Source organism: Tachysurus fulvidraco, chromosome 19 (assembly GCF_022655615.1).
Source record: "Tachysurus fulvidraco isolate hzauxx_2018 chromosome 19, HZAU_PFXX_2.0, whole genome shotgun sequence".
Classification (NCBI taxonomy): domain Eukaryota; kingdom Metazoa; phylum Chordata; class Actinopteri; order Siluriformes; family Bagridae; genus Tachysurus; species Tachysurus fulvidraco.
Genome location: NC_062536.1, coordinates 1,268,414 through 1,281,553, shown reverse-complemented (window position 1 = coordinate 1,281,553; position 13,140 = coordinate 1,268,414). Strand labels below are relative to the sequence as shown.

General features: G+C 43.6%; 1 protein-coding gene and 1 pseudogene across 2 annotated transcripts in view; one reads left to right on the top strand and one right to left on the bottom strand.

The window, feature by feature from the left end:
* LOC113663787 (NACHT, LRR and PYD domains-containing protein 12-like) overlaps window positions 1–13,140 on the top strand; it is a 631,994-nt gene that overhangs the window by 515,927 nt on the left and 102,927 nt on the right. The window lies entirely within an intron of this gene.
* LOC113663806 overlaps window positions 1–13,140 on the bottom strand; it is a 589,387-nt pseudogene that overhangs the window by 568,650 nt on the left and 7,597 nt on the right.

Genomic DNA, 13,140 nt, shown 5'->3' with positions numbered 1-13,140 from the left:
TGCCTTGGACATTCCTGGACATAACTGGATTAATACAAAGGTTGCCAAATGTGTGTGAGGGGGCACAATGGTGGATTACCAGATTTGAAGAACAAACAACCGGACAACACTTGGCCATACTCGATCTGAAGGCAATCTTATGCTAGACCGTAGGAAAAGCTAAAATGATTGAAATACTCAATAATGCCCTTGCAGAGAATGGCAGACGATCCAAGGGGAGACGGAATAGCTTTCGGTCCATACAGGAATATCCTATGGAATGTGCTAAGGAATATGTATTCAACTACATCGCGATTTGTGAGTCACTCCTGCCATCTTCCAGTCCGAGTTTTGTCTGTTTACTGTTTACTACGTGAGTTAGTCACTCGTTGCCGCCGGCTGTTTTCCCTTTTTTTTGCGCTCCGGCTTTTTGTCGTTTGTATTTTTTTTTTCCTGTGTGCATTAATTTTTTGCCCACACTTGGATAAATTTCTTTTCCCTGTGTGGATTACTTTTTCCCTGTGTGTGGATTACTAATTCCCCGTGAATTGACCTTCCGGTTTTGACACTGTTACGCCCGCAGGTAAAGACTAGCACCTGTGCACGGTTGTCTCTCTGCTACTGTGTTCTGTAGGAGGTTTAGCAAAGACTTTGCCCTGCTACGTCTTCTGTGCATTTATTTATACATCTTTCTATTCAATAAAAAATTCTCTTTTTGGACACTGGCCTGCATTTGGGTTCTCCTCCCTAGCACCTCTCTGATAGTATCTGTGCAGAACACTAGTGGGTGTTTCCCCATCAGTGGGGCATGTCAGTTCATAATGGGCATTTTCAACCACTTTACCCGATTTGCTATTATCCACTGGGGGCTTAGCTTAAGGGTGGACCTTCATGGTTTTATTGTCTGTTGAAAAATGATTGAAAAACATCTATTGTAGTTTGAAATTGGCCACTGATTGGTAAACGCCATTTTGGTTTTGCATGTGCACTTCTCAGTTGTTTAATTGATGCTTTTTCATTAGAGAGAAAACACAGGTGCATCCTATACAGAAGTCTCGTGTTTTTTACACCTGCATGACCTCTCTGAGTTTCAAACAATGGTGCATATATCTTATTTCATTCATTCATTTTCTACCGCTTATCCGAACTACCTCGTGTAGCGTCTTGTACCAGTCATTTTAGATTTCATGTCCCAGGCACCCTAAATTTCAACATCTACTCCTCAATTAACCGATGAGCAACCCAGTTTTACACCCACACCTGGCTCCAGAATGTCTGGAGTCTCCACAAAGACCAGATAACCCCATGCGGCTCATTGGGGCCAGCAAACAGAACACACACACACACACACACACACACACACACACACACACACACACACACACACACACACACAAACACACACACACACACACAACACAATGAGACATTCCTTTTACTAATAAAACCCAAGATAAGGTACTCTAAGGTTCTCATTCTTATAACCCTTTTTGTAATGTGTTTCTTCTTTTAAGGCTTGCCTGACTTAAAATTATTTGCTCCTTAATTTCCTGACAAGGGTGTATTTTATTCATGTGTCAGAAAACAACATTGTATTTTAAAATCCGTTATACTCTATCATCATATCTTACTGATCATGGCATGTTAATGTATACCTGTTCTAATGCCGTATGCCCCTTTAAGGTCTGATGTCAGAATGTATACGAAGCTATCGTTTTCTTTTTACTTCCCTAATTAAAGTGCCTCTTGTTTATGTTTCATTTTGTTTCGTTTCCTTTATCTTTGCCTTGATTAATGATCTATGTATGTAATGTACCGCTGCCTTCATACCGTCATTACCCTTCATGTTTAGTATCCAAATGACCACAAAATTATCGGTTACTCATTTTTCAAGCACTGGTGTATTTTATTTGAGCACAAAAGGTGCCATACCATCTTAATACACCCTGGATCAAACATTAAAGTCATCTAAAAGTTTGATAGCGAAACCACGCCCACAGACACCTGAAACAAAGGGAGTTTTTCCCTTCAAAATCCTGACCGAAGTATTGGTCATCTTCCCAAAGATGGGTGGAGTTAGCGACCTTTAAATTGTCAGAAACACCACTAATCCGTGGTCAGACTTTCGGAACAGCTTCAAGACGACTCCATCTTCCTTCAAAGAAGTTCCAGCAAGCTTCACTTCCAAGAACGACAACTGCTCTGATCTTCAGGAGAACTTGGAAGAACGTCTGACCCCACCCTAACTGACTTTTCAGAGATTTCTCTGTTGCATCCGGACTCTTGTGCAGTAAGCCAATGCAAGTAACCGTTTCCTTTACCAACCAATTTAGATGCGTAATTTTAAGTAGGAATCTTTCATTGAATCTTAAGGTGAATTTAAGTTTCTGTGACGATTTCCCAGTTAGGGTGTGATTAATTTTTGAGTCTAAGCTTGCCATTCCTTTCCTTCCTTTCTCTAGTTTTTCTTTCCAGTCTCTTCCTCCCTTTCCCCAATTTTAATTTCTTTTGTTTTATTTTATTTTCATCTTCATTTTCCCTATTTCTTTTGTTTGTTTGTGTAGTTAGTTTTATGCTGTGTTTGTCTCATTCATTAAATGTCATAATTTTGAGCCACAGGTGATTTGTCTCTGAGTGTCGCTCACAAATTAAGGTACCTGCAACATCGGGTCTGAACTACATGCTCTATTGAGTTAATTTAATTTAAATTACGGTATACAGTAAAAGGAAAGCGAATCTTTCTTGGCCGGGAAGATACCGCCTTCATAGAATTAATAAAGGTACACGGCCTGTTCGCCGGACGAACTGACCAAATAAGCGTAACCTTAATTCCAGTACCGTTAATTTCAACTTAGGTTAAAATATTTAGAAGTCACTATAACACGTTATAGTTACTTATAAATATTTACCTTGCTTCGCGAGCCAAAATCGCTACACTCGGGTCATGGGGAGCCTGTGCCTCAGGCATCTATATCTTATTTCTGGTTTTTTTTTTTTTTTTTGCATGCTTTTTATTTGCTTTTGATTTATTGTTACTTAATCTAATATGTATTAATTAATTTTATTAAAGTGTTGAAATAAACTGCTCAGGTAGCAAGGTGACATTGATACAATGTGGTGTTTTCATCCGAACCATCATTTTGTCTGAGACTGAAATTTCAAAGAGCCAAAATATGGGTGATGATGTGGGTGCATCACGAAAAATAAAAAAGTGCATCATGAGTTTGTCTTTAGCCTTGATTAATAAAATTCCAACAAATTTTAGCTGATTTCTAGTAGCCCATGAGTATATGTAGCCCATGTATATTAAACTTTTCATAGCCTATGTTTCTTTTACTCTTTGCATTTACTCCAAGGCCTTCAGTAGGAGGAGTTAAGGCTGATGAGGTTGGATAATTAGAGAAATGAGAAGCACACCCTTAATGATGGTGACATTGATCATACATTGAGTTGCAGTCCACAGCATAACTGCTTAACATAAGATTTGGTTGTATCTTCTATCTCCTGGTTGCAGCTTCATCAGATAAACATTCATATTCCTCAAAAAGTATCAAATTTGCAATTTGGAGTATCAAATCAAATCATAAAGATGGAAGCATGGATTATCATTATTTTGGCTTGGCAAAGGGAATAGTGTCTGGCCAATTCTTGCCATTGTCTATATATTGACTATATTGACTATACCAAACATCCCTTCCTTGTTGGCCTTTAAGTGCATATTTGAGTTCTTAAAGCTATTTATTGACGATTGTCACGATGTGACATGGTGAGACAAAAGGCGAGTGGGGATCCAAATGCAGTTTTCCGTTTAATGAACAAAACACAGATGAACAGGCAGGCAACACAAGGCAGAACACGGAACGAAACAGAAACAGGCAGGCAAAACAGGTCATAACACTGAACAGGACAGGGAACAGGAACAGACAAGAGAAAACGCCAAACACCAAAAATGACCAACAACCAAGGGAAGTGAACAGACAGAGTAAATGTAGTAAACAGGAACCAATCACAAAGCAGAGACAATCAGAGACAAAGACAAAACACCTGGGGAAGAGATGGAATGCAATTAGTGTCCATGGTAAGCAATGAGTGGGCGGAGCAAACAATTAACAGGGCAAGGCAGCAGACAGACAAAAAGGAAAACACAGACAGACTCATTACAACGATTTAGCTGATGTTCTTCTGTATGGTATTGTTTACAATGGTCGAAACGTATTGGCACAAGTATGCTCTTTTGTGTGTGATGCCCCTACCAGAGCCTTTGTTAAAAATACAAAATCTCACAGTGGCTACTCAGGCTGTGACAAATGTGTTCAAGTGGGTGAGTGGCAAAATAAAATGACATATCAAATGACATACAGCAAGTTGAAGACTGATTCCGATTTTAATGATATGATTGAAGACCACCACTTGCTGAAATTTCTGAAAAGTTAACCCTCTGGGGTCTAAGGGTATTTTTTGGGCCTGAAGAAGTTTTGTCATACCCTGACATTTGTGCTTTTTTCAGTTGCTTATGAAGATATAATTGGCTAAAGTCTAATATCACTGTAATCAGCACAAACTGGACTACAATAATATGTGAGCAACATGTATGTACATGATTGTGTTTTTGAGAAAACAATGTTTATGCATGGTTAGTGAAAACTGAAAGATTTTCAATCACTTGAATAAGGCCATAAAACACATACAGAACATTGGTTCACAGAACTTTTGAGAACTGGATCTTGTATCCTAGTGTTTTTGCTTCAAAATTATGTGAAAATCATCTTGTTTACTCACTCACAGAAAACAATATATTGATTTAAATTTTCTAAGACACTTTTTGTTTGTAAAGGGCATATGCGAGTAGTCATCAACTATCATGCATATTAATGTAATTCACACCTGAGAAGACAAAGGCCTGCATAATGAGCTGCATAATGAGCCTTTCAGGTATGTGTGTGACTGAGAGAGGAATTACAAGAAAGAATGTGAAGACAAAATAAATGTGTATATTTTTTGTTTGTAGTTTATTTAGAATATTTGACTAGTGCAAATAGAGCCAGACAAGATATAAGTACTAAAAAATCCTAAAATCCACATAAAGTGCATGTGTACAACTTAGTGCAAACAGTGCCAGACAAGAGACCGAGCAAACAGACACTATACTACAAGACAGATGCTTAAAATAAATAATAAAGTAACAATATGTATACAAGTAACAATATTGTATATGACTAATACAATATGGCTCTGTTAAAATCTTTAATGGAATCTTTAATGGAATCTTTTTTAATCTTTAATGGAATCTGTTAAAACTTTGTGCTTCTTATAGCATTGTTTGGGGGCGTTGATCTTGTTTGCATAGTCCGCGTCAGGTAATTTCCATATGAATGGCGTGCACGCGGTAGGTGGGATCACATTAGCGCTAATGAGGTCGAGCCAGAAAAACTGTACTTCTCTTTACTTACATACAGATTACACAAAAGACAATACTTGCTTTTGATTTTAATTACCTCATTTAAAAGTAGACATTTCAGGCTTTCATTAGACATATGTATCATGTTCGTGTGATAAGTATTGGCGGAGTTATCAGTTCATGTTTGTAACGTGTTTCAGGAAGATGGTCAAGGAGACAGAGATGTCTGAATGCACACCCTAGTTATTTTCTTTATTTGCCAAAAGCAAGTATGTGTATGTTTATGAATGACTGAGTATTTTAAGTGGATTTCACGTTGAAGAGGAAAAAATGCGCCAAAGACGCGCCGGCGTGCCTTTGGACCCCAGAGGGTTAAAGCTGCTGAGTCCCTACACACCCGTTGAGTTACCAAGAGGGTTATCAGAAATTGACCGCTGGAAAGCGACTGAGCTGTGCTCATTTATGTTGTACTGTATACAGGCCCTGTTGTGCTTCAGAATTGCATTCAAATGCAGATGTATGAGAACTTTGTTGTTTTCTGTTGCTATGCATTTGCTTTTATCCCCTGGAACCCCAGAGGTGATGATTGATTGTGCTCCCGAATTACTTGTCTCTCTTGTATGCAACTATATGGTAGACATGATAAAGTGTACAAGAGTATTGTCTCTTTGGACCTTTGGATAATGTGTAAGCATTTCTTTTTGAGTATAGAAAGGAGAAATAACTAGTAAAAGTACATTTTAAAAAATTAGAGAATGAATTGGCCAAAGAGAACAAAAATATAAAAAAGAGAGGAGAATGAACTTGAGGGTGCAAGATGAAGAAATAAAGCAAAATATATGGTGGAAAGAAGAAAAAAGAAGTTAAATTATATAAAAACAAGATAAAAAATGTCATGAGAAACTTAAGAAAGAAGAAATTGAAAGAGAAATAGATCAACTGCACAAAAAAGAAGATTCCTTTAATGTTTAAAGGAATTTTAATAAAGAATTTAAGTGTTTGGTGAAAAGAAAAGACTTTTAAAGGAAAATAAATAAATCAAGATCACAACTGTGAGTCAATCATTTGTGGAAAAAAAATTTGAGATCCGATTAAAGAGGTAAAAATAATGTATAAACATCTGTAACACATGGATGTGTATTTGTGTAATCAGTGTGATGATGTGATGATATCTCTGTGTTGTGTGTAGATGCTGAAGGATTTGACTTTGGATTGTAAAAGATGTTAAAGTGTGAAGTTGTAGCTGAGAGGATAAAAGGATGTGATCAGTCACAGTTATTGTTATGGATCTTCTACATCTGAATATGAATGATTCAGCTCCCAAACTGCTGGAAATGTGGGACGTGTTCTAACGCTTCACCACCATAACTGCTTTATCCTGGAAAAAAGGTCTGAGGAGAGACTCCTGTCATACACCAGACCTAGTGAGTGTCTTTCCCTTAATGCTGAAAAACACAACAGGACAGAATTACAGACACATTTAAACACATTACTTATGAACAACAGAAGCATAAATACACACATTAGATGTGACATTTTACAGCACACAGTGAATATTACACAATATCATACAGTAAAGAGACAGTAAGTCAGTAACTCACTGTAGTGTCTCCAGTTTACAGTGTGGATCCTTCAGTAGATCAGAGAGCAGCTTCACTCCTGATTCTCCTGGATTATTATTGTACAGATTCAGTTCTCTCAGGTGTGATGAGGAGTTTGACCTCAGAGCTGAAGCCAGAGCAGCACAACCTTCATCTGTAATACTGCAGAGCTGCATCCTACAAGAAAGAAAACCTTCTCACACTTAACACTCTCAGTTTTAGTATTGAAAACATGAACTACACAAAATCTTTATATACAGAACATTTACTCTCCATCTCACACACACAACAATGACAATATATCAGATCACTACAGTTACAGTTACCACAGAGGAGAACTGTATGTTGTAGTGTTGATTAAAACTCTGTGTGTGTGAGTGTGTGTGTGTGTGTGTACCTCAGTATCTCCAGTGTACAGTGTGGATTCTTCACTACATCAGAGAGCAGCTTCACTCCTGAATCCTAGAGTTTATTCTCACTCAGGTCCAGTTCTCTCAGGCTGGAGGAGTTTGAGCTGAGAACTGAGGACAGAACTCTACAGCTTTCCTCTGTCAGATTACACCGACGCAGACTGGAAGAGAAATGATGAGGTGTTTGATTTATAGTGAAATGAGGTGTTTCCATCAGTGAGAAATAAAGTGTCTACCTGAACACAATGAGCTGGGATACAGGTTAGAAATCTGGGTGTAATAGCTGACCTCAGCTTTGTTCCTCACATCAATAATATCTCTAAAGTCACATTTTATCATTTGAGGAACACTGAAAGAATTTGTCCATTTTAATGTAAAGAAGAAAAACAGAAAAACTTTTTCAACATACAATCATTCCCAGTAGATTAGATTTAATGTATCGCTCTCTTATGTATTTCACATAAAACCCTTTATACATTACAGTTAGTAACCAAATCACTCCTATTGTACAGGAACTGTACTGGTTACCTGTGACATCCACAATCATTTTAATATCATCTCAAATATTTATTTATCATCAACAAATGCTGACTTCCTTAAGGTGAATTTTAATAAGAAGAAGCTTCAGTCAAACTGCTTTTAGTGTCGCTGCTCCCAGGATGTGGATCTCACTCGCAGTGTTTATCCGTCAGTCACCTTCACTAAATACATTTACAAAGCAGCTTAAACACTGTGTGTGTGTGTGTGTGTGTGTGTGTGTGTATGTGTGTATGTGTGTGTGTATGTGTGTGTATACCTCAGTTTCTCCAGTGTACAGTGTGGATTCTTCAGTCCATCAGTGAACAGCTTCACTCCTGAATCCTGCAGTTTATTGTGACTCAGGTTCAGTTCTCTCAGACTGGAGGAGTTTGAGCTGAGAACTGAGGACAGAACTCTACAGCTTTTCTCTGTCAGATTAAACCGACTCAGACTGGAAGAGAAATGATGTAGTTTGATTTATTTGTCTGATAGTGAATTGAGGTGTTTCCATCAGTGAGAAAGTGTCCACCTGAACACAAGGTTCTAATATCAGGATAAAAAATCTAACATGAACATCTGTGTTTAAACTTGGACTGCTTTTGGACAGATCCATGTGTCTCAGCTCATATGAGACTGAGATGTATTTAACTTTCTGTAAGAAGATAATAACAGAGACGTCACTCTGAACAAACACGTCTCTTTATTTCTAGCAGAGAGATGTTCATACAGTGTGTTCAGCAGCTCTGGGGAAAGTTCTGCTGGAGAACATTTACACATTTACACACTGTCCTTTACTGCTTCATTACAGTGTGTTCAGTGTGTAGATCTGTGTACATTGTACACACTTTTACTTTGTGTTACAAACATTTTCAGGAATAGTTTTGCTCCCATTGAACAACAGAAACAGGTCTATAAAATGGTAGCAGCTCCATGAGGACAGATAACACCAGTGAAATTAATTTATTGTCCTCACTGTAAATAGGAGTAGTATTGTGTGTGTGTGTGTGTGTGTGTGTGTGTGTGTGTAGGAGTATTTACACAGGGAATTCTCTACACCTGAGCTGACAACACTTTAGTATGACTAGAGTATTAGTATGTCATTAAATGTGGTGTTTTTTATTTACCTTCACACACACAGACACATCCCATAATACCCTCAATACACAGATCAAATAAATAAGTGTTCCCTTTCGAGGGAACTCGACGCTGCATCAGTGCCGACGCTATGGGAATGCTTTGAGGAAGAAGCTCTGTGTGCACACACGGCATTTAATGGCTCTGAAAGGAGACGTGACGGAGTAATTACTCGCCAGTAAGTCCATATAAGGGCATCTACGTCACGCTGCTCCAGCTTTCTTTGTCTTCAGGAAGCGCTCTGTGTATGTGTGTCGTTTGTCTGTCTGTCAAGTGCAGGGAAAGAAAAAAAATAGGGAGAGACTAGGCAATATGTTGCAGTCAAAGCACTTTAAGAGATGCGTGCATCTGTGCCCCCGCTTTATCACGGGGGGCGACGCGCATTCTCTTTGCGTTGTGTGTTTGTGAGAGGAGCATGCCCGGTCTGCTCTCGAGGGAGCTGCGTGCATTGTGTGGGATTCCCACTCCGCACGCTCCGATCCCGCCGGGCTGTATTTTCAGCTGCGGCTGCGCCTCGTGGTTCGGGTCCTGCATCTGCCGAGGCAGCGCGGCGGCTTCAATCATGGGGTTCCCAGGTTGAGTTAGCGGAGGCGGAGCAAGAGACGGGTGTTTCCCTTTCTCTTGCCCTCTCCCCTGACTCCGATCGCTCGGTTTTGCGTTCGGGAGCTTGCGCTGCAATTTCTCCCAACCCGGAAGAGAGCATGCTGCTTTCCGCGTCCGGCTCCGAGGTAATAACTCGGGCTGTCGAGAAGTTAAATTTAGATTGGCCCGAAGAGGTAGTTGGTGTCGTCCGTTCTAAGCTTTCTATCTTCGTGCCATCAGCCACCTGCACATAGGCGTCTGCCTTTTCTTCCAGACCTCCATACTGAGGTATCGAGGTCTTGGAAAAATCCCAATTTCGCAATTTCGGCCATGTCCGATTATTCAGCCATTATGTGGTTTGAAGACCATGGGTATGGAGCGATGCCTAGGGTTGAAGAGACGCTGGCCAGTTACCTCTCCCCTGCATCACCCGGATGGAGACTGCCTGCCCCGCTGCCTTTGTTGTTTCGGGGGGGCAGTGGGGCCTGTGTCGGCTCCCCTTCCTTGTGCGGATCTTCCTGGGTTAGCGCCTGCCGGTGCACTGTTTCAGGGCACCCAGGAGGACTGCACGAGCTTGACACCACTGTCACACAGCCTGGCAGCATGGAAACTTCTGCCAGGGGTGTCTCAGTGGGTCCTGGATACTGTAGAAAGGGGGTACAGGATCCAGTTTTCCTCCCGTCCTCCGTGTTTCCAGTGTGTGTTGCCCACAATCGTGGGCAGGCACCAGGCACTCCGAGAGGAACTCTTCTCGCTTCTGGAGAAAGGGACCATAGAGCATGTTCCCCTCCCAGAGCGGGACTCCGGCTTTTACAGCCGATATTTTGTTGTTCCCAAGAAGGGCGGGGGGCTGCGTCTGAAGACTTACAAGTTCAAGATGCTCACGCTCAAGATGATCGTGTCCCAGATCAGATCCGAGGACTGGTTTGTCATGATCGACCTCAAGGATGCTTATTTCACATAATCATCCTGCCAGAGCACAGGAGGTTCCTCAGGTTCGCTTTTGGGGGCGAAACGTACCAGTATCATATCCTTCCTTTTGGTCTAGCCCTTTCACCACGCACGTTTACGAAGTGCATGGACGCTGCCCTGGCACCGTTGCGTCTCCGTGTACTGAACTACTTAGACGACTGGCTCATTTTGGCCCAGTCGGAGGCTGTGGCAGCCAGTCATCGAGATGCTGTGCTTGCCCACATGAGGTCCCTAGGCCTCAGGCTGAACCCGGGAAAGTGTGTGCTTTCTCCTTCTCAGAGAACCACCTTTCTGGGGGTGGTTTGAGACTCAACCATGATGCGGGCACATCTGTTTCCCACTCGGGTGGCCTCCATCTTGTCGGCGGTGAGAGCTATTCGGGTAGGCCGCGGCCTCTCTTTCGCCGAGGCACAGAGGGTGCTCGGCCTCATGTCAGCAGCAGCCAACGTTATCCCTTTGGGTCTGCTTCACATGAGGCCATTCCAGCTCTGGCTCAAGGAGGCAGGCTTTCATCCTCGCCAGCATACCCTCAGAGTTATATGGGTTAAGCGCCGTGGGCTTCGTACACTTCTTATGTGGAAAAGACCCCGGTTCTTGGCCTTGGGTCCCATTCTAGGGGCGTGTCACTGTCGCAGGACTCTTTCGACGGATGCCTCGCACTCGGGCTGGGCCGCGGCTTTAGATGGCCACCCGGCCCAGGGTCTATGGGAGAGCCCCTGTCTCTTATGGCACATAAATTGCCTGGAGATGAGGGCTGTGTTTCTAGCGTTGAAACACTTTGTCCCATACCTCAAGGGCTGCCATGTCCTAGTGCGGACGGACAGCACCACGGTGGTGTCCTATATCAATCGTCAGGGCGGTCTGCGTTCATGTCCCCTGTTCAGGTTGGTGTGGCAGATTCTGCTCTGGGCAGAGACCAGGTTTCTTTCCCTGAGAGCGGTTTTTATCCCAGGGCGTGTAAATCGGGAGGCAGACTTCCTGACGAGGCAGGTGCTGAGGCCTGGGGAGTGGCGTCTTCACCCCCATGTGGTGGAGCAAATCTGGCAGATTTTCGGCCGGGCGGAAGTGGATTTGTTCGCCTCCGAGGAGTCGACCCACTGTCCGCTGTGGTTCTCCATCTCTCATCCGGCCCCGTTGGGCCTGGATGCCCTGGTATGGACGTGGCCGAGGCTCCGTCTGTACGCCTTTCCCCCGGTAGCTCTGCTCCCGCAAGTCCTAGCCAGAGTGCGCCACGGCCGGGTCAACCTTCTCCTAGTAGGCCCTCTCGAGTTTGGTACACGGACCTAGTCTCCCTCCTGAACGGCACTCCATGGGAGGTTCCCATCAGGAGGGATCTCCTCTCTCAGGTGCAGGGGGACCTTCACCCCCGCCCCGAGAGGTGGAAGCTTTGGGTCTGGCTCCTGAAGGGGGACCAGTTCCTAGATGCAGGCCTCTCAACTGAGGTGACAGAGACTCTGCTGAATGCTAGGGCTCCCTCCACTAGGAAACTGTATGCTCTGAAGTGGAGTCTTTTTCGCCTCTGGTGTGACGAGCAATCTCAGGATCCAGTTTACTGCCCGGTTGGTACAGTGCTGGAGTTCCTGCAGTCTTGCTTTTCTCGGGGCCTGTCCTTTGCAGTGAACCACGAACCTGTCCTTGGGGCCTCCTTGGGTAGGCAACCTTTGGTCTCTCGCTTTCTGCGTTGTGTCAGGCGGCTGAGGCCTTCCTCTAGACCACGCCTTCCTTCCTGGGACCTCTCTGTGGTCCTGGAGGGGCTGCTGGAAGCCCCCTTTGAGCCCTTGGAGTCAGCCTCTGAGAAGTTTCTGACCCTGAAGTCGGCTCTGCTTCTTGCCTTGGCCTCTCTCAGAAGAGTCGGGGATTTGCAGGCTTTGTCGATTGCCCCCACCTGCCTAGAATTTGCTCCCGGCATGTCCAAGGCTATCCTGCACCCCAGGCCAGGATATGTCCCTAAGGAGCCCAGGATGGCGGGCCTGGTGCACTGGGAGGTGGAGGCCATTACTCAGGCCTATGCGCGGTCATGCCTCACCTCTTGGCATCAGGGCCCACTCCACTAGGGGTATCGCCTCATCCAGTGCCTTGGCCAGGGGTGTCCCCATTGAAGATATTGTGCTGCAGCAGGATGGTCCTCTCCGCACACCTTTATCAGATTCTATGACCTGGACTTGGACCCCACTCCAGGGTCCCAGTTACTGCGGGGCCTATGATGTGCTGTTCCCAGTCTGCTCGTGCTCTCTCACGGCCTCTAGCGCAGTCATCAACTGCTGCGTTGGCAGCGTGGGTATTGGCATTCCCATAGCGTCAGCACTGATGCAGCGTCGAGTTCCCTCGAAAGGGAACTACACCAGCTTACGTATGTAACCCGGTTCCCTGAGAAGGGAACGAGACGCTGCATTGCTGGCCACGCCCCGGGCATCAGTTTGCGCTTCCTTCAGACAAAGAGAGCTGGAGCAGCGTGATGTAGATGCCCTTATATGGACTGACTGGCGAGTAATTACTCTGTCACGTGTCCTTTCCGAGCCATTAAACTTCCTTAAAGAAGCATTCC